Genomic DNA, 23,941 nt, shown 5'->3' on the forward strand with positions numbered 1-23,941 from the left:
AAAGAAAAGGCATTTATTTCTTACAGTTATGGAGGCTGAGAAGTCCAAGGTTGAGCAGCTGTATCTGGTGAGAGCCTTCTTGTTGGTGGGGACTCTCTGCAGAGCCCCTAGGCAGTGTAAGACATCACATGGTGAAGGGGCTGACCATGCTAGCTCAGGTCTTAATTCTTCCTCTTATAAAGCCACTGATACCACGCCCATGACAACCCATTCACTCATTAATCCACTCATGAGGGCAGAGCCCTCATGATCCAGTCACTGCTTAAAGCCCCATCTCAATATTGCCACTTTGGCGCTTAAGTTTCAAAATGAGTTTGGCAGGGGACAAACATTCAGAGCATACCAGGGTTCAAAAGCAGGTTCCGACAGTTTTCAAAATTTGTTTTCATTTTAAAAAATTTAAAAAGTTAAAAAAAAATTAAAAGAAGCAGGTTCAGCAAATAGGCAAAGGAAGCCCTGGAGGGTCAAGAAGTAGGAAGAACCACCACCACCTTTGAGCATGAAAGGTCTGGCCAGGGCCCACCGCTGTCACTGTCCACCTCCACCGCTATAGTAAAAGTCCTAATTTGGGCTGTCCTCTTGCCTTTGCATCATATGTTTGCCTTTGCGTCATATATCATAAGGTGGATTGACCCTTTGACAGAAGCTAAGTCACATTCCAAAGCCCCAGCAGCCAAAGAGTGAGTGGGGGAGGATCTCTCCAATACAACTTCCTGGCAGAGGAAGTACCCTGCACCTGCCACTCACACTGGAGCGTCCCCCAGCCAGCTGGGCAAGCTTCACAGGGGTGTGGCCATCCACCTGCTCTGGGCAAGTACTGTACAGTCCTTCAGTCCTTGCTGCCAGCCTCTGCACCAGTAGGATTTTTTTTTTTTTTTTTTTTTGAGACGGAGTCTCGCTCTGTCGCCCAGGTTGGAGTGCAGTGGCCAGATCTCAGCTCACTGCAAGCTCCGCCTCCCAGGTTTATGCCATTCTCCTGCCTCAGCCTCCCCAGTAGCTGGGATTACAGGCTCCCGCCACCTCGCCCGGCCAGTTTTTTGTATTTTTTAGTAGAGACGGGGTTTCACCGGGTTAGCCAGGATGGTCTCGATCTGCTGACCTTGTGATCTGCCCGTCTCGGCCTCCCAAAGTGCTGGGATTACAGGCTTGAGCCACTGCGCCCGGCAATTTTTTTTTTTTTAAATCAGTGCTCATTTCTTCTTTTTGACTTCCTGAACTAGTCACGAAGATTGCAGGCATTCTTGGCCTGTCTTTTAGTAGGAATATTTCTAATGTTTCACCATGGAGTGTTAAGGTTTACTGAAGGCTTCTGGTAGCTAGATTATCTATTTAGTTTGAGAGTTTTCCTTGAATTCCTAAACTCACTAAGAGTTGTTTTTTTTTTTTGAGATGGAGTCTTGCTCTGTTACCCAGGCTGGAGTGCAATGGGGTGATCTTGACTCACTGCAACCTCCGCCTCCCGGGTTCAAGCCATTCTCCTGCCTCAGCCTCCCAGGTAGCTGGGACTACAGGCATGCACCACACCCGGCTAATTTTTGTATTTTCAGTAGAGATGGGTTTTCACCATACTGGCCAGACTGGTCTTGAACTCCTGACCTCAAGTGATCCGCACACCTCGACCTCCCAAAGTACTGGGATTATAGACGTGAGCCACCTCGCCTGACCATCAAGAGTTTTTGAAAACAGAAATCAGTATGTATGTTATCAAATGATTTAGAGTACAAAATTTTCTTCTCTCAATGTGTTACAACAACAGAGAATAACCTTGAAAAATTTTCTAATGTAGAACCAGTCCTGCATTTCTGAGATTAATTCATTCAGCAATTCATTCATTCAACAAATATTTATTGAATGCTTATTATGTACAAGTAGTGTTCTCAGCACTAGGAGGAGGAACAAAAGAGAATCAACGGAACGACGACGAATAAAACATATTCAAAATGCCTGGGCCATCCCACCCGGAACAGGCCTGATTGCCCCTGTTCTCAGAAGCTAAGCAGGGTCGAGCCTGGTTAGTACTTGGATGGGAGGACTAAAGTACCTGCCTGCAGGAAGTACCCATTCTAGTGGGGGGGAAACAGAACATTTGTTAAAACAATGTAAAGTATTCTGGAGAAAAATAAAACTTGGAAAGGGACTATGAAGAGGAGTGTGTTTGTGTGAATTTTTTTTTTGAGATGGGGTCTCACTCTGTCGCCCAGGCTGGAGTACAGTGATGTGATCTCGGCTCACTGCACCTCCTCCACCTTGTGAGTTCAAGTGATTCTCCTGCCTCAGCTTCCTGAGTAGCTGGGATTACAGGTGCGTGCCACCACACCCGGCTAATTTTTGTATTTGTAGTAGAGATGAGGTTTCACCATGTTGGCCAGGCTGGTCTCGAACTCCTGACCTCAGGTTATCCACCCACCTCAGCCTCCCAAAGTATTGGAATTACAGGCGTGAGCCACCGCGCCCGGCCTAAAGTGTGCGTGTGTGATTTTTTTTTTTTGAGGCGGAGTCTTGCTGTGTTGCCCAGGCTGGAGTGCAGTGGTGTGATCTTCACTCATTGCAAGCTCTGCCTCCCGGGTTCACACCATTCTCCTGCCTCAGCCTCCCGAGTAGCCGGGACTGCAGGTGCCCACCACCGGGCCCGGCTAATTTTTGTATTTTTAGTAGAGATGGGGTTTCACTGTGTTAACCAGGGTGGTCTCGGTCTCCCGACCTCGTGATCCGCCCATCTCAGCCTCCCAAAGTGCTGGGATTACAGGCGTGAGCCACCGCGCCCGGCCAATGTGTGTGATTTTTAAACATGGTGGTCAGGAAGGAAGTGCAGGAGAGAGCCAGGTGACTTCCGGCAGAAACATTCCAGACAGAGGCAACAGCAAATACAAAGGTTCTGAAGAAGCAAAATCTGGGCTGTTCAGGAAACAGAACGGCTGCAGGGCTACAGTGGAGAGAGCAAGGGGAAAGAAGTGGGAGGTGATAACAGGCAGATCATGTAGGTCACCGGAAAGACTCTGGCTTTTAATCTGGCAGATTAAAACAGGAATCACGACAGGGTTTTGAGCAGAGCAGGGACACGGTGGGAATTACACTTTAAAAGGATCTCTTTGATTGCTCTGTGGAGACTAGGCTGAGGTGGAGTGAAAACAGAACCAAAGAGACCAGTGAGGAGAATGCCGCAGTGATTCAGGTGAGAGAGGAAGATGGCCTGGACCAGGGGCTGACAGGGGAGATGATGAGAGCTAACTGGATTTGGGGGTCGACCGGATCTGCAGAAAGATTGGATAGGGTGTGTAAGAGAGAAGAGTCAAGAATGACTCGAAAGTTTTTGCCTCCAGGTTAGATTGGACATTAAGAGGGTGAAGACTACAGGAAAGCAAGTTTAGGGAGGAAAGTAGGAATTGACTTTTGAGCATATTGCCCATTTGAGATGCTATTTATGAGAGTTGGATTTATGAGTATGGAGTTCTGGGTGGAGTTATTACTCCTACCCAGCAAGAGATAGAAATATGGGAGTCATCGGCCGGGCGTGGTGGCTGGTGCCTGTAAACCCAGCACTTTGGGAGGCCTAGACGGGCAGATCATGAGGTCAGGAGATCGAGACCATCCTGGCTAACACGGTGAAACCCTATCTCTACTAAAAATACAAAAAAAAATTAGCCAGGCGTGGTGGCGGGCGCCTGTAGTCCCAGCTACTCAGGAGGCTGAGGCAGGAGAATGGCGTGAACGCGGTAGGCGGAGCTTGCAGTGAGCCGAGATCGCACCATTGCACTCCAGCCTGGGTGACAGAGCGAGACTCTGTCTCCAAAAAAAAAAAAAAACAAAGAAAAAGAAATACGGGAGTCATAAGTCTAGAGATGGTATTTAAAGCCATGAGGCAGGAGGAGTTTATGATGGGAGCGAGCACAGGTGGAAAGGCTGTCTAAAGACTGTACCCTGGGCCGGGCGCGGTGGCTCATGCCTGTAATCCCAGCACTTTGGGAGGCCGAGCTGGGTGGTTCACGAGGTCAGGAGTTTGAGACCAGCCTGGCCAATATAGTGAAACCCTGTCTCTACTAAAAAATACAAAAAGTTGTCAGGCATGGTGGCATGTGCCTATCGTCCCGGCTACTTGGGAGGCTGAGGCAGGAGAATCGCTTGAACCCAGGAGGCGGAGGTTGCAGTGAGCCGAGACCGCACCACTGCACTCCAGCTTGGGTGACAGACGAGACTCCATCTCAAAAAAAAAAAAAAAAAAAAAAACGCCGGGCGCGGTGGCTCAAGCCTGTAATCCCAGCACTTTGGGAGGCCGAGACGGGCGGATCATGAGGTCAGGAGATCAAAACCATCCTGGCTAACACGGTGAAACCCCGTCTCTACTAAAAAATACAAAAAAAAAAAAAAAAAAAACTAGCCGGGCGAGGTGGCGGGCGTCTGTGGTCCCAGCTACTCGGGAGGCTGAGGCAGGAGAAGGGCGTAAACCCGGGAGGTGGAGCTTGCAGTGAGCTGAGATCCGGCCACTGCACTCCAGCCTGGGCGACAGAGCGAGACTCCGTCTCAAAAAAGACTGTACTCTGGGGCACTTCAAGGTCAAGAGGTTAGGAGGGTGAGGAAAAACCAGCAAAGGAGACTGAACCTGTGCAGCCAGAAGCAACAGGAGAATCAGAGGAATGTGCTGAGAAAAGTTTGGTATTTTGTTTTTTTCAGACAGGGTCTCGCTGTCACTCAGGCTGGAGTGCAGTGGTGCAATCATGGCTCACTGCAGCCTTGATTTCCCAGGTTCAAGTGATCCTACTGCCTCAGCCTCCTGAGTAGATGGGACTATAGGTGCATGCCATCACACTGGCTACTTTTTAGTTTTTGTAGAGATAGGGTCTCACCATGTTGCCCAGGTTGATCTTGAACTCCTGGGCTGTCATGATCCTCCTGCCTTGGCCTCCCAAAATGTTGGGATTACAGGTATGAGCCACTGTGCCTGACTAAGAAAAGTAATTTTAAGAAGAGGCAGTGATCGGCCAGGTCAAATGCTGCTGAAAGATCAAATAAAATTAAGAACTGAACATTGACCATTGGATGTGGCAGTGCAGAGGTCATTTCATGGAGTGACTGGAGCGAGAGTCTGTAGGAAGGACTCAGCAGAGAACGGGAGAAGACAAATGGAGTCAGCACATAGACACAACACTTTGAGAAGTTTTGCAGAGAATGGAAAGAAACAAATAGGATAGTAGCTGGGGGAGGAGTGAGGCTAAGTGACTTTACCACATGGGAGGAAGGTCACTAAATTTATATATTGTTACCATATAAACCTGGTGAGGGGAGGGACTGATGGTGCAAGGGAGCAGGGGAGCTGCTGGGGCCCTGCCTGAGAAGCTGCGAGTGGTGGATCCAGAGCTCCAGGGGAGGCCTGGCTTGGGCTCGGAACCCGGACTATCCATCCATGGTGAGAGGAGAGGACCCAGAATTGGCACACAAACATAGGGAGGTGGGTGGTTTTGCCCGTGCAGGGAGGCAGAGGCTCACTCTTAGATGCTTCTCCTGGTTTCTCAGTGATTAGAAGTGAGGTCAGCAGCTGAGGCTAAGGATGGAGGAGGAAGTGTTGGAGGTTTGAGGAAAAAAGAGAAAGTCTGAATAGCTTTTCTGGAGAGAAAGCAAGAGAGAGGGAAAGAGGGAGAATGGCCAACAGCAACATAGTAGCATTTTTAGGAAGCAAAAAGGGCTGCGTGATCATGATTTTGAAGTGAGATTGATTTTTCTCCAGGCACACTGAGCCAAGTGGGTGCAGGCTCCAGCTTGTAAAAGTTTGCTCTTTTATTGACCTTTTGCACAGAACCAATATTTTGATTTAGGCCAGGCGTGGTGGCACCTGCCTGTAGTCCCAGCACGTTGGGAGGCTGAAGTGGGCGGATCACCTGAGGTCAGGAGTTTGAGACCAGCCCGACCAATATGGTGAAACCCCGTTTCTGATAAAAATACAAAAATTAGCTGGGCCTGGTGGCGCGCTACCAGCTACTCAGGAGGCTGAGGCAGGAGAATCGCTTGAACCCGGGAGGCGGAGGTTGCAGTGAGCCGAGATCGCGATACTGCACTCCAGCCTGGGCGACAGAGCAAGACTCCATCTCAAAAAAAATTTTGCTTTATTGACCAGGTCAAACATTTTTTTTTTTCCTCCTTTTAACTTCTGCCTTCATTAATTATTTCCTTGAAGTCTCCCAGCTTTGAGAGTTGAACATTTGGTTCCTTTATTATCAGGGTTTTTCTTTTTCTTTTTTTCTTTTTTTTGAGACAGAGTCTTGCTCTGTCGCCCAGGCTGGAGTGCAGTGGTGCGATCTCAGCTCACTGCAACCTCTGCTGCCCGGATTCAAGCGGTTCTCCTGCCTAAGCCTCCCAAGTCGCTGGGACAACAGGCACAGGCCACCACGCCCAGCTAATTTGTTTTTTTCTTTTTTTGAGATGGAGTCTCACTGTGTCACCCAGGCTGTTGCCCAGGCTGGAGTGCAGTGGTGCGATCTTGGCTCACCGCAACCTCTGCCTCCTCAGTTCAAATGACTCTCCTGCCTCAGCCTCCGAGTAGCTGGGATTACAGGCACCTACCACCACGCCCAGCTAATTTTTGTATTTGTAGAAGAGATGAGGTTTCACCATGTAGGCCAGGCTGGTCTCGAACCCCTGACCTCAGGTGATCCACCCTCCTTGGCCTTCCAAAGTCTGGGATTACAGGCGTGAGCCACCGTGCCTAGCCAATTTTTTGTATTTTTAGTAGAGACAGGATTTCACGCTATTAGCCAGGATGGTCTCGATCTTCTGACTTCGTGATCCACTTGCCTTGGACTCCCAAAGTGTTGGGATTATAGGCCTGAGCCACCACACCTGACCTCTTTCTTATTTTCAAGTAAATTCACATAAAGCAATACATTTTCCTTTGAGTCGCTTTTTGTCAACATTTCGAAGGGTTTGAGAGATACTTTTCATGTTGAAATTTCTTTTCTCCTCTCCTCTCCCCTCCCCTCCCCTCCTCTCCCCTCTCTCTCTCTCTCTCTTTTTCTTTCCTTCTTTCTATAAGTAGAGACAGCGTCTGTCTCTGTCACTCATGCTGGTCCCCAACTCCTGGGCCCAAGTGATCCTTCCACACCTCAGCCTCCTGAAGTGCTGAGATTACAGGCGTGAGCCATTGTGCCCAGCTTCATGTTGAAATTTCTATTTGGTGGGGGTGCGGTGGCTCACACCTGTAATCCAAGCACTTTGGAAGGCCGAGGCAGGTGGATCACCTGAGGTGAGGAGTTCGAGACCAGCCTGGCCAACATGGTGAAATACCATCTCTACTAAAAATAGAAAAAAACAGCTCGGCATGGTGGAGGGCACCTGTAATCCTAGCTACTTGGGAGGCTGAGGTGGGAGAATTGCTTGAATCCAGGAGACGGAGGTTGCAGTGAGCTGACACAGTGCCACTGCACTCCAGCCTCGGCAACAGTGTTGTCTCAAAAAAAAAAAAAAAAAAAGAAAAGAAAGAAATTTCTATCTAAAGAGTTTGTAATTTTTTTTTTTCTTTTTTTTTTTTTTTTGAGACGGAGTCTCACTTTGTCACCCGGACTGGAGTGCAGTGGCATGATTTAGGCTCACTGCAACCTCTGTCTCCCTGGGTTCAGTGATTCTCCTGCCTCAGCCTTCCAAGTGCCTGGGATTACAGGCACACGTCACCATGCCCAGCTAATTTTTGTATTTTTAGTAGAAAAGGGGTTTCACCTTATTGGCCAGGCTGGTCTCGAACTCCTGACCTAGTGATCCACCCACTTCGGCCTCCCAAAGTGCTGGCATTACAAGCATGAGCCACCGCACCTGGCCTAGACTTTGTAATTTTGATGTTTATTTCCTCTTTCCTCTCTGACTTGAGTACTTTATTTTGTTAAGTTGTGGTTAATTTCTAATTTTATTTTATAGGGGGTCAGTGAGTATGGTCTGTGAGATTGTTGTTGCTTTTTGGTATTTTTTGAGATTTTTTGGATTTTTTTTCCTAATTTTTTGGAGATTTTTTGGCCTAATATTTGGGAATGCATATTGCACTGTAAACTTATCCTCTAAACTTATAGCAATGAAATATAAAAAGAGCGAAACTGGCCGGGCACAGTGGCTAACGCCTGTAATCCCAGCACTTTGGGAGGCCGAGGTGGGCAGATTACGAGGTCAAGAGTTCGAGACCAGACTGGCCAACATGGTAAAACCCCGTCTCTACTAAAAGATACAAAAACTTAGCCAGGCGTGGTGGTGCCTGTCTGCAATCCCAGCTACTTGGGAGGCTGAGGCAGATGAATCGCTTGAACCCAGGAGGCAGAGGTTGCAGTGAGTCGAGATGGCGTCATTGCACTACAGCCTGGGTGACAGGGCGAGACTCCATCTCAATAAATAAATAAATAAATAAATAAAAATAGAAAATAAAAAAAGAGCAAAATTTACTTATGTAAGTAGACTCAAAGACTTGAAATGTATCTCCATGTACTAAGATATAGGGACAGAAACACCAAGTGGGGAGTTGGCCTGAAGACGTTAAAGCTCTGGACTCCAAGTCTGGAATCAGGTGGGGAATGCTGGGAGTTTGAGTTTGGGTAATAGGAACTAAAACAGCCCACAGAAGATGGCAGTAGACCTGAGGCAGGATTCCTGGCTCCAGGAATAAGGAAAAAGAAAGCTGTGCCTATCCCTGCCTGGAACTAAAGCTTAGGCTTTTAGGGAGCGGGAGGGTGGGGGAACTGAGCTAAGTATAGTGACTGAAGGGGTCCGAGAGGCCTGGTGGAGAGAACTGTAGTATTGCTGGGCAGGGTGGATCAAGGCTGCCCAGTTGAAATAAGCCTGCAAATAGAAACTCCAAATTCCACAATCCAAAGATAAGCACACTATAAGTAGGGTGACCATATCTCCTGCTTTCCCAGAAATAATCTCAGTGCACAATGCTAGTCCCAGCATCACACTACTGTCAGCCTCTTTCATTCTTACAGTATCCTGGTTTGGATGATCAATTACATGGTCACCTAACATATGAAATTAAAATAGTAGAACAAGGCTGGGCATGGTGGCTCACGCTTATAATCCTAGCACTTTGGGAGGCTTAGGTGGGAGAATTACTTGAGGCCAGGAGTAGGAGGCCAGCCTGGGCAACATATGGAGACCGTGTCTCTACAAAAAAATGAAAGTTAATTGGGCATGGTGCATGTGCCTGTAGTCCCAACTACTCAGGAGGCTGAGGCAGGAGGATCACTTGAGCCCAGGAGTTGGAGGTTATAGTCAGCCATGATTGCACCACTGTCGACAAAGCGAGACCCTGTCTCTGAAAAAATAAAAAAGTGGCAGGTGCCTGTAATCTCAGGTACTTGGGAGGCTGAGGCCGGAGAGTTGCTTGAAGCCAGGAGACAGAGGTTGCAGTGACCCAAGACTGCGCCACTGCACTCCAGCCTCCAGGAGTGACACAGCAAGACTCCATCTCAAAAATAAAATAAAATAAAATAAAATAAAATAAAATAAAATAAATAAAATAAAAAAATAAAATAAAATAAACAGCCTGAAGAAAAGAATTGAAAATGGACTTCTTGTGTAGATGTGGGGATCTTACAAATTACCCAAGATTACCAAGGAATACAAGAAACACAAACAGAAGCACTATCTTTATTAAAACTACAGATTAAAACTCCAAACCATGCCAGGCACAGTGGCTCACGCCTATAATCCCAGCACTTTGGGAGGCTGAGGCAGGTGGATTACCTGAGGTCAGGAGTTCAAGACCACCCTGGCCAACATGGTGAAACCCTGTCTCTACTAAAAATACAAAAATTAGTCGGGCGTGGTGGCATGTGCCTGTAATCCCAGCTACTCAGTAGGCTGAGGCAGGAGAATGGCTTGAACCTGGGAGACAGAGGTTGCAGTGAGCCAAGATCGTGCCATTACACTCCAGCCTGGGTGACAGAGCAAGACTCTGTCAAAAACAAAAAACAAAAAACCTCCAAACCATAAACCAGGTGGAGGCTGACAGAGGCACTGGAGATCAAGCAGGAGAACGCCAGAGCTCTCGTGAAGAGCCAGCCCAGCTCACTAGCAAGGTGGGGGCAGACCTGGGAATAAGGTGCTAATTTATGCATCTTAGAAGAACACTGAAATAACGTATTAGAACAAATGTTTTTAACTTAAGAAAAATTACCAGATAGAGGAATTGAGGCTGGGCGTGGTGGCTCACGCCTGTAATCCCAGCACTTTAGAAGGCTGAGGCGGGTGGATCGCTTGAGGTTAGGCGTTCAAGACCAGCCTGGCCAACATGGTGAAACCCCATCTCTACTAAAAATACAAAAATTAGCCAGGCATGGTGGGACGTGCCTGTAGTCCCAGTTACTTGGGAGACTGAGGCAGGAGAATTGCTTGAACCCAGGAGGCAGGAGGTGAGCTGAGATTGCAGTGAGACTCTGTCTCAAAAAAAAAAAAAAAAAAAAAAAAAAAAGAATTAAATCCGTAGACTCAGTCTATTGTGTCCCAGGAAATATTGGCCCAGAATAATATTTACAAAATGTATAACAGTAAGATTTCTGGATTTCATAGACAAAGAGATAATTCTTGAAGCAGCATGGCAATTACTTCACTTCTTTGTTTGTTTGTTTGTTTGTTTGTTTGAGAGGGAGTCTCCCTCTGTCTCCCAGGCTGGAGTGCAGTGGTGCGATCTCGGCTCACTGCAACCGCAAGCTCCGCCTCCCGGGTTCACAGCCATTCTCCTGCCTCAGCCTCCAGAGTAGCTGGGACTGCAGGCGCCGCCACTATGCCCGGCTAATTTTTTGTACTTTTAGTAGTGACGGGGTTTCACCGTGTTGCCAGGATGGTCTCGATCTCCTGACCTCGTGATCCGCTCGTCTCGGCCTCCCAAACTGTTGGGTTACAGGCGTCAGCCACCGCCCCCGGTCGGCAATTACTTCACTTCTTTTTTTTTTTGAGACGGAGGCTCGCTGTATTGCCCAGGCTGGAGGGCAGTTGGCGCGATCTCGGCTCACTGCAAGCTCCGCCTCCCGCGTTCACGCCGTTCTCCTGCCTCAGTCTCCCGAGTAGCTGGGACTACAGGCGCCCGCCACCATGGCCGGCTAATTTTTTGTACTTTTAGTAGAGACAGGGTTTCACCGTGTTTGCCAGGATGGTCTCGATTTCCTGACCTCGTGATCCGCCCACCTCGGCCTCCCAAAGTGCTGGGATTACGGGCGTGAGCCACCGCGCCCAGCAATTACTTCACTTCTAAGGAGAAATAAACCAGGTTGACTTCTGATTTCATTACAGCAACACTCAATTTTAGAAGACAATACTTACATTCTTCAAGAAATAAAGTATTACCCAAGAAATGTATACTCAAACTTTTACAGGATAAAGGCAACACATATTTTTAAACATGAAAAACTCAGGTAATATAATTTTCATAAATTATTATTATTATTTTAAAGAGAGAGGGTCTCACTTTGTTGTCCAGACTGGAGTGCAGTGGCACAATCAGAGCTCAATGCAGCCTCAAACTTCTGGGCTCTAGCAATCCTCCTGCCTCAGCCTCCTGAGTAGCTGGGACTATAGGCACATGCCACTACATCTGGCTAAATTTTAAAATTTTTTGTAGAGACAAGGACTTGCTATGTTGCTCAGGATGGTCTTGAACTGTTGGCTTCAAGCAATCCTTCTACCTCTTGTCTCCCAAAGTGCTGGGATTACAAGCGTGAGCCACCACACTCTGCCCTATAAATTATTCTTGAAGAAACTAAAGCAGGATCATAACTTACCACAAAATGGGGGTTGGGGAAAAAACGATGGCAAAATAACTGTTAATAGTAATTCTGAATCTGTTTAACTGTAGGAGTAGAACTAAAACAAACGTGGGATTATGGTTACGCAGCAGAATGTATGATTTTATAAACCCACTAACGTGGAAATGGTACAGTTAACATCTTTTATATCTAGGAATCCAAATATCTCATTCAAAGCTGACTTAAAAATCAAGTGATAACTATTTATAAATGTAGTTAATGAAAAAAGTAAATACTAAAGAAGGATAAAATAATTTACATTAGGTGAGGAGAAGAACAGGGGTAAAGAAAAAAGAGGGAAAGTACAATGTCATCTTTATTCAGAATAGGTAGTTAACAGACAGTCTGAAGAAACTGAGGACTATGCGTATTGCAGAGTATGATCATAAAGGCAACTCCTTGAATAAAAATATAAACCTTCCAGGTTATCAGAAGAAACACAAAACACAATAAACACAAAATATGCAATGAAAGAGTGAAAAAAGGACCAAAAGGGGTATGAAACAGCATAAGATAGCATTCACATGAATAGGGCTCAACTCTTCTATATGGCAAGATAAAGATTTTCAGATTTAATCACAAAGCAAAACTTAGTGCTCTAATTCAAGGGATTTAAAGGGTTCAGAAAAGATGAAAACAGCAAAGGTTTATTGGGGTAGCAAACAAAATTCAGTAGGGTTGTCATAATATCAGACAAAGTTAAATTCAGGGCAAAGGTTGAATACATTAAATGAGACAAAGGTGGTCATTTTATGATGAAATGGGACAATTCCCAAGAATATAAGATGAATGAATATTTATGCACAAGTAACATGGTACTATTTATAAAGCAGAGAAATAAAAACACAATAGTAACAAAAGATTCTAATTTACTTTCTTCAGATTATGTTAGATCAAAATACGTCTAAGGTCACAGAAGACATAAATAATTGACAAATTATATCTCATTGATACATATCAAAATCTGTATGTTGAAAACAAAGAGTACATATTACCCTTGAGTGCCCATCAAACATTCGCAAAAATTGACCCCATTTTATGCTGCAAAGAAAACTCAAGTATTTCGAATGTAAAAGGTGTTTACAGGCAAGGCACGGTGGCTCATGCCTGTAATGACAGTGCTTTGGGAGGCCACATTGGGAGGATCACTTGAGGTCAGAAGTTGAAGACCAGCCTGGGTTACATAGTGAGACACCATCTCTACAAAAAATTTTCAAAAATAAAAAAAATTAGCCATACATGGTGATTCACACCTGTAGTCCCAGCTGCTTGGAAGGCTGAGGCAGGAGAATCACTTGGGCCCAGGAGGTCGAGGCTGTAATGAGCTATAATTGTGCCACTGCACCTCAGCCTGGGTAACAGAGCAAGACCCTATCTCTTGGGGAAAAAAAAAAAGGTACAGTACAGAAAACACTGATCTCTGATCACAACGAAATAAAACTAAAAATTAATAACAAAAGCCTCTACCACCTGGATATTTTAAAACTTTGGGTCGGGTGCAGTGTCTCATACCTGTAATCCCAGCATCTTGGGAGGCCGAGATGGGCAGATAACGAGGTTAGGAGTTCGAGATCAGCCTGGCCAATGTGGTGAAACCCCATCTCTACTAAGAGTACAAAAATCAGCCGGGTGTGGTGGCGCGTGCCTGTAATCCCAGCTACTCAAGAGGCTGAGGCAGGAGAATCGCTTGAACCTGGGAGGCGGAGGTTGCAGTGAGCCGAGATTGAGCCGCCACCATACTCCAGCCTGGGTGACAAAGCAAGACTCCGTCTTGGGGGAAAAAATAAAATAAAATAAAATAAATAAATAAATAAAACTCTCATACTTCCACTTCAAATTTTAAAACTACATTAAGACAAAACCAACATTTTAGAATATCTGTAAAATAAAAATAGTGAAAATGCTTTACGTCAGAAATTATGAGCTATATCTAAAGCAGTACATATCTAATCTACATCCAAATGCTAAGTTAGCCCCCACCTCTTGCTTTTTTTTGAGACAGGGCTTCCCTCTGTTGTCCTGGCTAGAGTGCACTGGCAGGATCTCTGTTCCCTGCAGCCACGATCTCCTGTACTCAAGCGATCCTCCCGCCTCAGCCCTGAGTGGCTGGGATTACAGGTGTGCACTGCAATGCCCAGCTAATTTTTTGATTTAGAATTCAGCCTTAAATACTTACATTTACCAAAAAATTCAAGAAGTTAGAAAAAAAAATATATCCTGAAAGAAAGGAATACCCTGAAATATGCTGAAAAAAGGAATAAACACAAAAACAGAAATTAATAATTAGAAATATTAAGTTTAGCCTAAAGCTGCCTTCATACATATTTTAAGTTCAGCCTATAGGTTCCTCCATACAGAGTGAACTGTAAATAAACGTGCAAACAGACTGTAACCTACTCTTCTGCCAATCACCTAGTTTCAGCCAATCACAGGCATCAACTGTTCAAACCCTGTTCAAATAAGGCAAAAGCTGAGCTGTAACCCATCTGGCTGTTTCTGCACCTCACTTCCATTTTCTGTACGTACTTTCTTTTTTTCTGTCCATAAATCCTCCCTGATGACGTGGCAGTGCTGGAGTCGCTCTTAACCATTCCATAAATCCTCTCTGACCACATGACAGTGCTAGAGTCACTTTTAACCTATTCTGCTTAGGGCAGCTACCAGATTTAGGAATCAAATCATTCTATGCTCAAACTGTGTCTTAAGTTTTTCTTTTAACAGGGAACAACAACAACAAAAATAGTAGGTGGGCTTCAAGTTAGGCTAAAAAGAGAGGAAAAAAAGAAAAAGCAAAGGAGAAAAAATATTTTAAAAAGAAGAAGAAAAAAGCTCCAGTATAACCAAAAACATAAACCTAAGAGCTGGTTCTTTGAAAAAAAAATATAATTGTAAAAGTTAACAAAATAAAGAAAGCAAAAACACACAAAATAAGATATTTGGGAGAAGTTAAAAGGTTCACAAAAGACTACTTTCCTCAACTTTATGCACATACACTTGAAAATCTGGAAAAAAAGGATAATTTATTTTAAGAAATACATGCTTTATCAAAATTAACTCTAGAAGAATTTTTAAAATGTAAATTATAAAACTGCCACAAAGGAAACATTTCTAGCCTTAAAAGATTTACTCTCCCCAAAGAAAGTATCAGGCTGGGAGGGACATTTTCAACTGATAAATGATCAAACCTCAAAGAACAGATAATTTTAATGCTCCTTAAATTCTTCAGAGTAAAAGGAAAAAAGCAAACGCGTCCAATTTTTTTTCTTTTTTTCTTTTTTTGTAGAGATGGGGTCTCACTATGTTTCCTAGACTGGTCTCGAACTTCTGGCTTCAAGTATTCCTCCTGCCTCGGTTCCAAATTTTTTATGATATGAGCATAACATTGATTCTGAAACCAAACAACATTAGACATTCCAAAAGAAAATTATTGCCCATCTCATTTTTGAATATCAATGGAAAGCTTATAAATAAAATATTAGCAAACAGAATCCAGCAGTGTATTTTAAAAAATATGACAAGTTTATTGCAGGGATAAACTGGATTTTTTATTAGGAATTTATTATAACTAGGACTCATTACTTCAGTATGAGGAAATCCGCTGTCACTCGGTTTGCTCGTCCTTACAGATATCTTCCTTCTCTTCCTCTCTTCCTTTCTAGTGAAAATGTCTTCGTTTCCTCTACCAAACCATTCACCCCTCTTCTTTTATTCTTTCCTCCTGTCTTCTCAGAACAAAAGGGTTGTTGCTGACCAGCCAAGGGCTTCTTATTCGGGGCCGGATCATTCTTCCTTGTGGGACAGTCTTGTCCTTCAGGTAGGATGTTGAGGAGCACCCTCGTGTCTACCCACTTGGGTAACAGTAGCATCTCCCGCATCATAACAACCAACAATGTCTCCAGACCTCCCCAAATGTTCGCGGGGCGGCGAGGAAGGGCAACATGGGCCCTGGTCGAGAACCACTAGTCTGGGCTCGCCCCTCTACCTGGGCACGGCGACTTGCCAGTGTTGGTTATTTTCCCTGGATCCTTTCCATCCTCCTCCTTTGATCCTCCCGCCCTCAAATATGACCGAAGGTCCTGTCATTCCACTCCTGCAGCTTTCACTAAGGTCTTAGGCCACTTCCATGTCAAGAAACACAGTGACTCTTTCCAACCCCTGGCCATGTGCCTCAGCGTGAGGGTAGGGAAGATACTGAGTGGGATATTCACCTTCCCGAGTTCCAGGTGCCTCCACGGCATCCTGGAGGAGGCACTGGGCGGTGAGGGTGCAGCGGCGCGGCGGGGGCGGGCCCCGCAGAATGCTGCGTCCGTGTGCGGCTAGCGCCACAGGCATGACGGGCGGGGCGCAGGAGAGGCCGTGAGCATAGCTCTCAAACTGGAGGACGCCTCAGAATCACTTGAAGGGCTTGCAAGAATGCGGACTGCTGGGCCCCACCTTCATAGTTTTAGTGCAGGAAAAACCGAATAGCCTCGGTGGGACGGAGAACCAGCATTTTCTCGAGTTCCCAGATGAGACTGAAGCTGCTGGTCCGGGCACCACCCTTAGAAAACCGCTGGTCTCGAGTGCGGAAATGGGGCCCAGATCTGGACGGGGGCGCCCCAACATAGATTATCTGCAAACAGAGGATGAGCAGATAGGGAGATGAGACAGGGAGCGCCGGTAGAGAGGGGCCCCCGGCCGCCTGCTGAAGGAGGACAGCACAGGCGGCGGTCCGGGGACTACATCTCCCAGCGAGCCCCGCGCGGTCGCGCTCGCCCCCTGGCGGCGCTGGCGGGAGGCGCCGGCGGAGCGCGGGTCCCTCTCCTGAGCATCAGTGAGCGCCGGGAGCCGCGGCGGCTGCGGGCTGCGGCGGCGCTGAGCCAGCGGGGCCGGTGAGTAGGCGCCGCGCCGTCAGCCCGCCCGCCGGCCGGCTTTCTGCGTCTCAGCCGCGCGGTCTGCAGGGGTTGGTGGGCTAGCGCGGGGGTCCGGCAGTCCGTCGCGGAGGCACGGGACTGCCTTTCTGGGAAGGCGCGCTGCGTCTTCGCTGCGGGGGCCCCGGTCCCCTCGGCGCGTGTCCCTGTCCCCAGCCCAGGAGGGACGTCCTGCCCTGTCCTGCTCGGCCCGGAGCGGTGGGACCGGTGCCGCAGGTGGCCGCGGCAGGTGGCCGCCGCCTCCCCTCCGGGCCCGAGGGTTGTCACAGGGACCCGGGACTGAGGGCCAGGTGGCTCCCGACAGCTGCGGTCCTGGAGGCGACCCCAGCCCTTGCCGCGGTGGGACAGGTGCGCGGGCACGCCCGGCCCCAGCTCCTGGGTCTCGGGAGCCTCCCGCACCCTCCCTGGTGCTGCCTTGGGGGTGCTGCGTGGTGCAGAGGACCGAGAAGCCCTTGGCCCTCGGCGTCCGCGGCACTCCCGCCCCTTCCTGGCCTGGGTGACCGGGGAAGGTCTAGGGCTGCGCATCCCGGGTCAGGTGGGGCGCCGCGGTGTAGTGCACCTGGCGGACCGGGGGGAGCGCGCGGTGCCCGTGGGTTTCCCGGTGGTGCGGACCTGCGGGCGCGCGGCAGTAACGACCTCCTTCCCCAATGTCCGTGCAAGGAAATTAGTGTTATGTGCGTGCTTTTTTTTTTTTTTCCTAAGGAAGTTTGACTCTGAATATCTTATTTTGCTGGAGCTCCATTTGCCAGCACGTAAGTTTATGTAATAAGCGGCATACAGTTCGGAAAAAAATCTTCCTGTGAAGGTGCTCTTCCTTGCCCTCTGCAGGAAGAATTACGCCGAGCTGGTTGACAGGCTTATCCACCAGCAACCGTAGGAGCTGCAGGCAGCAGATAAAGTGTTTTTTTTTTTTGCGTAGGGGCACAAGTCAGCCCTTCAGGGCAATTTTTGTTTTTGGAAGATTCTGTTATCCAGTTTCAAACACCGTGTTATTTCAGTATTGAAGATGGGGGAGGAGGGAGGAGCAAAGGCTTGTCAATCCTAATACCTCAACAGAAATTAGCTTTGCAGGATTAACTCTCCAAGCAAGCGAGTTGAATTTGGTAGCCCAAACTACAGCTGAAGCTGAACCTCCATACTAAACCCTGTTGCAGTTTTAATCCAGTTTCAAACACCGTGTTATTTCAGTGTTGAAGATGGGGGACGAGGGAGGAGGGAGGAGCAAGGCTTGCCAATCCTAATACCTCAACAGAAATTAGCTTTGCAGGATTAACTCTCCAAGCAAGCGAGTTGAATTTGGTAGCCCCAACTACAGCTGAAGCTGAGCCTCCATACTAAACCCTGTCCCAGTTTTAATAGTTTTTCAGTTGATTCGTTTGCCTCTTCCGAGTAGGTGATCTTCTTGTCTGTTAAACAACAGATGTCTCTCATGTTTGTCCTGTCTTCCAGAGATTACTCTCGCTGCAGCGTTGACTATTAAGGTTAAATAGGAATCTTTGTCTCGGGCCTGTTTTTAGGACGCATTCCTCTCTGTATCTTCACCGAGTGTATTCTATCACATTAAGTACATTTCCGTTTATGCCTAATTACTAAGAGTTTAAAAAGTCAGGGGTGGGTTTTTTGTTTTTGTTTTTTTTTTTGTTTTTTTGCCCAAATGCTTTTGTGTAGCATGCATTGATCATGTAGATTTTCGTCTTAAAATTGTTAACGTAAGCGGTCACGTTGCTAGATTTTCTTTCTCTAAAACCCTGGGCTAATTTAAAATGCACTTTTGGATTGTTCACATCAATACGCTAGCATCTTATTTAGGGTTTTGGTATCTGAGATTGGCATAGTGTACCCCATTTTTATCTGTGTTCATAATTAGGATTAGGCTGTCCTCTCTGATTAAATTGGGAAACTTACCATCATTTTCTATGCTCTGGAATAGAAGAATTATCTGTTTCCTCAAGTTTGGCAGAACTTGACTACAGACTGCCTGGGCTGCTGCTGGTGTTTTTTTAGGAAGTTAATATCAGTATTTAATTACTTTTTCATTTTTTTCACGATCATTCATTTTTCTCAGTTTTTCTGTTTCTTCAAAGTAAATTTAATATTTTCTATTTTCCTAGAAAATCATTAACATTATTGAATTTTAATATATGCTAGCCTAATGTATATAGTATTCTGTGTCAGAAAACAGACTGTTACATATCTGTATGTACCTGTATGTTCTCTTTCTGATACAGTACTTTTTTTGGTACCTTTTCTCTTTTTTATTGATCAGACTTGCTTAATGATTATTTTATTAATCATTTCAAAGAACCAGCTTTTATTAACCAGGATTTATTGATTAATTCTATTGATTTTTTATTTTTCTATGTCATTAATTTCTGTTTTTTATCTTTCTACTTAATTTGAGCTTATTTTGTTCAAGTTTTAGCCGTTTGAATGGAAAACTTGGCTCATTTATTTAATCAGTCCTGTGAGCAAGGCAAGGACTTCTAATTCTTTCATTCCACTTACCTCACATTTGGCCTTAGTTGTATTTTTACTTTAAGCCTTCCAACGAGACATGATTGCTATTGTTTTTGTTATTTTCTAGGTCAACATTTATTAGCTTTATCTACCTGTTTACCATTTCTTCACTTTGCATTCCTTCTTGTATCACAGATGATTTTCTTTGGAATATTTTCCTTCTCCCTCAAGTACATTCTTTAGAAATTACTACAGTGATGATCAATTCTCTGTTTTTGTAATATCTGAAAATGCCTTTATTCTCCCTGTATTGAGAATTTTGGTTTCACCGTGTTTCTTCCATTGATTTCAGAGTTATTTTTATATTTTTTCTAGCATTTAAAAAAGATGTTTTGTAGCTAGAAGGTTTTGGGATCTCTATTCTGCCACAGTGCTGAAAGAAAAACAAAGATTACAAATAAATTAATTTGCCGTCCACTGTCAGTCACGACTGTTCCCTGAACTCTTAGTATATTGGGTATACAGTTCTATATTAATCTCAAGTTTATTGATTATAATTCAGGTTTTCTGCATCCTTAACTTATTTTTTTTCTCTGTTTGACCTGTTGATTCGGAGAGTTGTTTTGAAGACTCCCATTATGATTCTTGTAGGGGTTTTTGTTCTATTTCTATGTTTCCTATATATTTCTTTCTTTAAATGTATTTTTGAAGCTGTCTTATCTGCTTAAAGGTTCACAATTCTTATGTCTTCTTGGGGAATTGTACCTTTTGGGAATAGATGAGCCATCTTATTATTTTTGTTGTTCATTCTCTTTATATTGCTATACTTGCTTTTTGTTAGCATTTATATGGAATATCTTTTTCTATTCACTTATTTTCGATTTTCTGTGTCTTCTTTAATTATTACTCTTACCATTAGCTTATAGTTGGATTTTGTTTAATTACTTAATCTTTGTCTTTTAATAAATATTGTGATAAAATAACATAAAATTTATTTATTATTATTATATATATTTTACCATTTATCACTTTTAAGTGTACCGTTCACCATTAAGTGTGTGTACATTGTTGTGCAACTAATCTCCAGAATTTTTTCATCTTACAACATTGAAGCTCTGGATCCATTACCCCAGCCCCTGGCTACCACCATTCTGCTTTTTGTCTCTATGAATTTGCCTATTTTAGGTACCTTGCATGAGTATCTAATATAGTACCTCATATAGTATTTGTCTTTTTATGACTGACTTATTTCGTTTAACGTAATGCCCTCAAGGTTCATTCATGTTGTAGCATGTGTCAGAATTTTCTTCATTTTTATTGCTAATTAATATTCTATTGAATGTACACACCACATTTTGCTTAGTCATATATTTGTCAATGGATATTTGTGTTGGTTCCACATCATAGCTATTATGAATAATGCTGCCCTGATCATGGGTGTACCAATAGCTCTTCAAGACCCTGCTTTTAATTATTTGAGTATATACCCAGAAGTAGAATTGTTGGATCAAGTAGCACTTCTATTTTTAATTTTTTGATGACCCAGCATACTGTTTTCCACAGAGGCTGAACCATTTTATATTCTCACCGGCAGTGCATGAGAATTCCAGTTTCTATACATCCTTGCTAACATCTGTTATTCTCTCTCTTTTTTTGATAGTAGCTATCCTTATGGGTGTGAAATCTTTCTCTTTTAATAGGTGGCTTTAGCCCATTTATATTTATTTTGATTACTGATATTTTGCAGTTTATTCCTGCCATCTTCTTTTGTGTTTTTGATTTCTTTTTTTGAGACAGAGTCTCGCTCTATTGCCCAGGCTGGAGTGCAGTGGTTCGATCTCGGCTTACTGTGACCTCTGGCTTTCAGGTTCAAACAATTCTCCCATCTCAGCCTCCTGAGTAGCTGGGATTATAGGCCTACAACCACTAGCCTGGCTAATTTTTGTATTTTTAGTGGAGGCGGGGTTTAACCATGTTGGCCAGGCTAGTCTCAAATTTCTGACCTTGAGTGATCTGTCTGCCTTAGCCTCCCAAAGTGCTGAGATTACAGGCATGAGCCACTGTGCCTGGCTGGTTCATTTCATTCTCATTGCTGTGTATATACTATTGTATATATCCCTAATGTAGATATATATTTGACTTTGATCAGCACTTGGTTGGTTGCAGTTTTCGACTATTATGAATAGTAAGTGCATGAACACTCTAGTACATGCCTTTTGTTGAGTGAGTATATGCATTTCTGTTGAGTGCGTATCTGGGAGTGGAACTGCTTGGTCGTAGTCTGTGCATATGCTCAGTTTTAGTAGATACTAGCAAACAGTTTTCAGTAGTGGTTGCACCAACTTATTTACCCCAGAAATACATATGGTTGCTCCACATTCTTGCCAACTCTTGGTAATTTCTGTCTTTTCCCTTTTAGTTATTCTGGTGGATATTGTGGTTTTAATTTGGATTTTCCTGATGATAAATGAATTTTCACTGTTTTGGTACCCTTAGTTTTTCACATATATCTAAACATTTTTTCTCTTGCTGTTAAAAGATAATCTGTTTATGTGAACTCTCCATGAGTAAAGCAAAAAAGAATCTTATGATTTTAATTCTGTCCCATATTAAATTTTTGCATTTTCATACATTAGGTATTAACAGTTATTTAGGTAAATTGCAAATTTTTCTGATTATTTGTACATCATTGGTGCTTTTATCTCATTTGTTTTGCTTAGGGAGTCCTTAAGTGATTATTTCGTTTTGTTTTCAGGGATTCTATAAGTGGTAAACTTTCTGAACCCTTGCATGTTTAAAAAATGTTTTTTATTTTGCTTTTCCATGTGAATATTCTTGACTGGGTATAGGATTCTATGTTAAAACCTCCTGAATTTTGAAGATATTGCTTTGTTGTCTGCTGGTATCTAGGAAGAAGTACATGCAGTCTGACTCTTGTTTCTTTGTAGTTAATCTGTTTATTTTCTCTGAAGCTTTACAATTTTTTTTCTTTCTCCTTGGTGTTCTAAAATTTACTATTTGTCTAGGAGTGGATTTTTTTTTTTTTGAGATGGAGTCTTGCTCTGTCACTCAGGCTGGAGTGTGGCATGATCTCAGCTCACTACAACCTCCACCTTCTGGATTCAAGCGATTCTCCTGCCTCAGCCTCCCAAGTAGCTGGGATTACAGGTGTGTGCCACCACACTCAGCTAATGTTTGTATTTTTAGTAGAGACAGGGTTTCACCATGTTGGCCAGACTGATCTCAAACTCCTGACCTCAGGTGATCTGCCTGCCTTGGCCTCCCAGAGTGTTGGGATTACAGGCGTGAGCCACGTGCCTGGGCACCACACCGGCTTAAGAGTGGTATTTTTTGTTCTTCCTGATCAGCATTTGGTAGTCCCTTTCATTCTAAAGATTAATACACATTTCTGTGGTACTGGAGAAGTTTTGAGTGTTTCCTTGTCTCCATTCTGTTTTCTGCTTCTGGAATTATTCTTACTTGGGAATTAGAATATCTTGATTTATCTTTCATGTTTCCTGAAATAATCATTTCTTTTTCTCTCAAATGTTCTGTCTTTTCTAATTTAATTTTTTTTTTGGGACAGGGTATTGCTCTGTTGCCCAGGCCTGGAGTGTAATAGTGCAGCTCACTGTGACCTGGAACTCTTGGACTCAGGCGATTCCCCTGCCATGCCACTGTGCCCAGCTGAAATGCTCTGTCTCTTTATCTTTATGGGCTGCATTCTGGTATGTTCCTTGGGCAGATTTTGCAGGTCACCAATCTAATGTTTAGATTTGTTCAGTCAACTCTTTAGCCCATCTCTTGAGTGTTTTAAAATATTGATTATCATATTTTTAAGTTTCTGGGTCTCTACTTTTTAAAATTTAACTTTTGGAATAGGTAAGATAGGCCAGGTGCAGTAGCTTCACGTCTGTAATCCCAGCACTTTGGGAGGCTGAGGTGGGCGGATCACGAGGTCAAGAGATTGAGACCATCCTGGCTAACGCAGTGAAACTCCATCTCTACTGAAAAAAATACAAAAAAAATTAGCCAGGTTTGGTGGCGGGCGCCTGTAGTCCCAGCTACTCAGGAGGCTGAGGCAGGAGAATGGTGTGAACCCAGGAGGCGGAGCTTGCAGTGAGCCGAGATCGTGCCACTGCACTCCAACCTGGGCGACTCCAACTCAAAAAAAAAAAAAAAAAAAAAAAAAGGAAATAGGTAAGATAATCAGTGTTCAAAACCAGACTGTATTAAAAAGGCATAAATGAAAGGTGTCCCCACCATTCCTATCCTCTTACTTCTCTTGCCTTACAAGCAGGTAACCATTGTTATTAGTTTCTTATGTAGCTTCCAAAGTTTCTTCATGCAAATACAAGCAAATATGAATCAGATTCTCCATTTCTCCTTTTCTGCACAAAGAGTAGCATTATCCTCTCTCTGCCCTTCGCCCTGTGTTTTTATTTCACGGTATATCGTAGAGATCGTCACATACCAACTGCTTGCTCTTCGTAGATATAATGTCCCCTCAGATCTTCCCAAGAATATCTAATAATTTATTCTATGTGCTCTAGTCATTATCTTCGCTTGGGTATGTGTTCTGCTGTTGATTCTGTGTCCCTGCTTCATGATATTGAATAAAAACTTGGTGATTCTTTACGTGTTCATCTTCGAAGTTTGAGAATTCCTGTTTTCCCGTCTGTCTTACTAGCCGTAGCCTGCCTCTTGTGATTGCGGAAGAGCTGTGGTGTGCTGCTGAGTGGCGTGTGTATTCCACACGAGGGGGTGTGTTGAGGGGAAGGGTCCAACAGTCCTGACCATTCTGACTAC

At 44.4% G+C, this 23,941-nt stretch overlaps 1 protein-coding gene across 1 annotated transcript in view; it reads left to right on the forward strand.

The window, feature by feature from the left end:
• The first annotated feature begins 16,569 nt into the window (after positions 1–16,569).
• Positions 16,570–23,941, forward strand: part of SPECC1 (sperm antigen with calponin homology and coiled-coil domains 1) — a 313,389-nt gene continuing 306,017 nt past the window's right edge. The window contains exon 1 of the mRNA XM_008010643.3: positions 16,570–16,636. The gene's annotated coding sequence lies outside the window, so the exon portion shown is untranslated. The remainder of the gene's footprint in view (positions 16,637–23,941) is intronic.

The sequence above is a fragment of the Chlorocebus sabaeus genome, chromosome 16, assembly GCF_047675955.1.
Source record: "Chlorocebus sabaeus isolate Y175 chromosome 16, mChlSab1.0.hap1, whole genome shotgun sequence".
NCBI classification, from domain to species: Eukaryota; Metazoa; Chordata; class Mammalia; order Primates; family Cercopithecidae; genus Chlorocebus; species Chlorocebus sabaeus.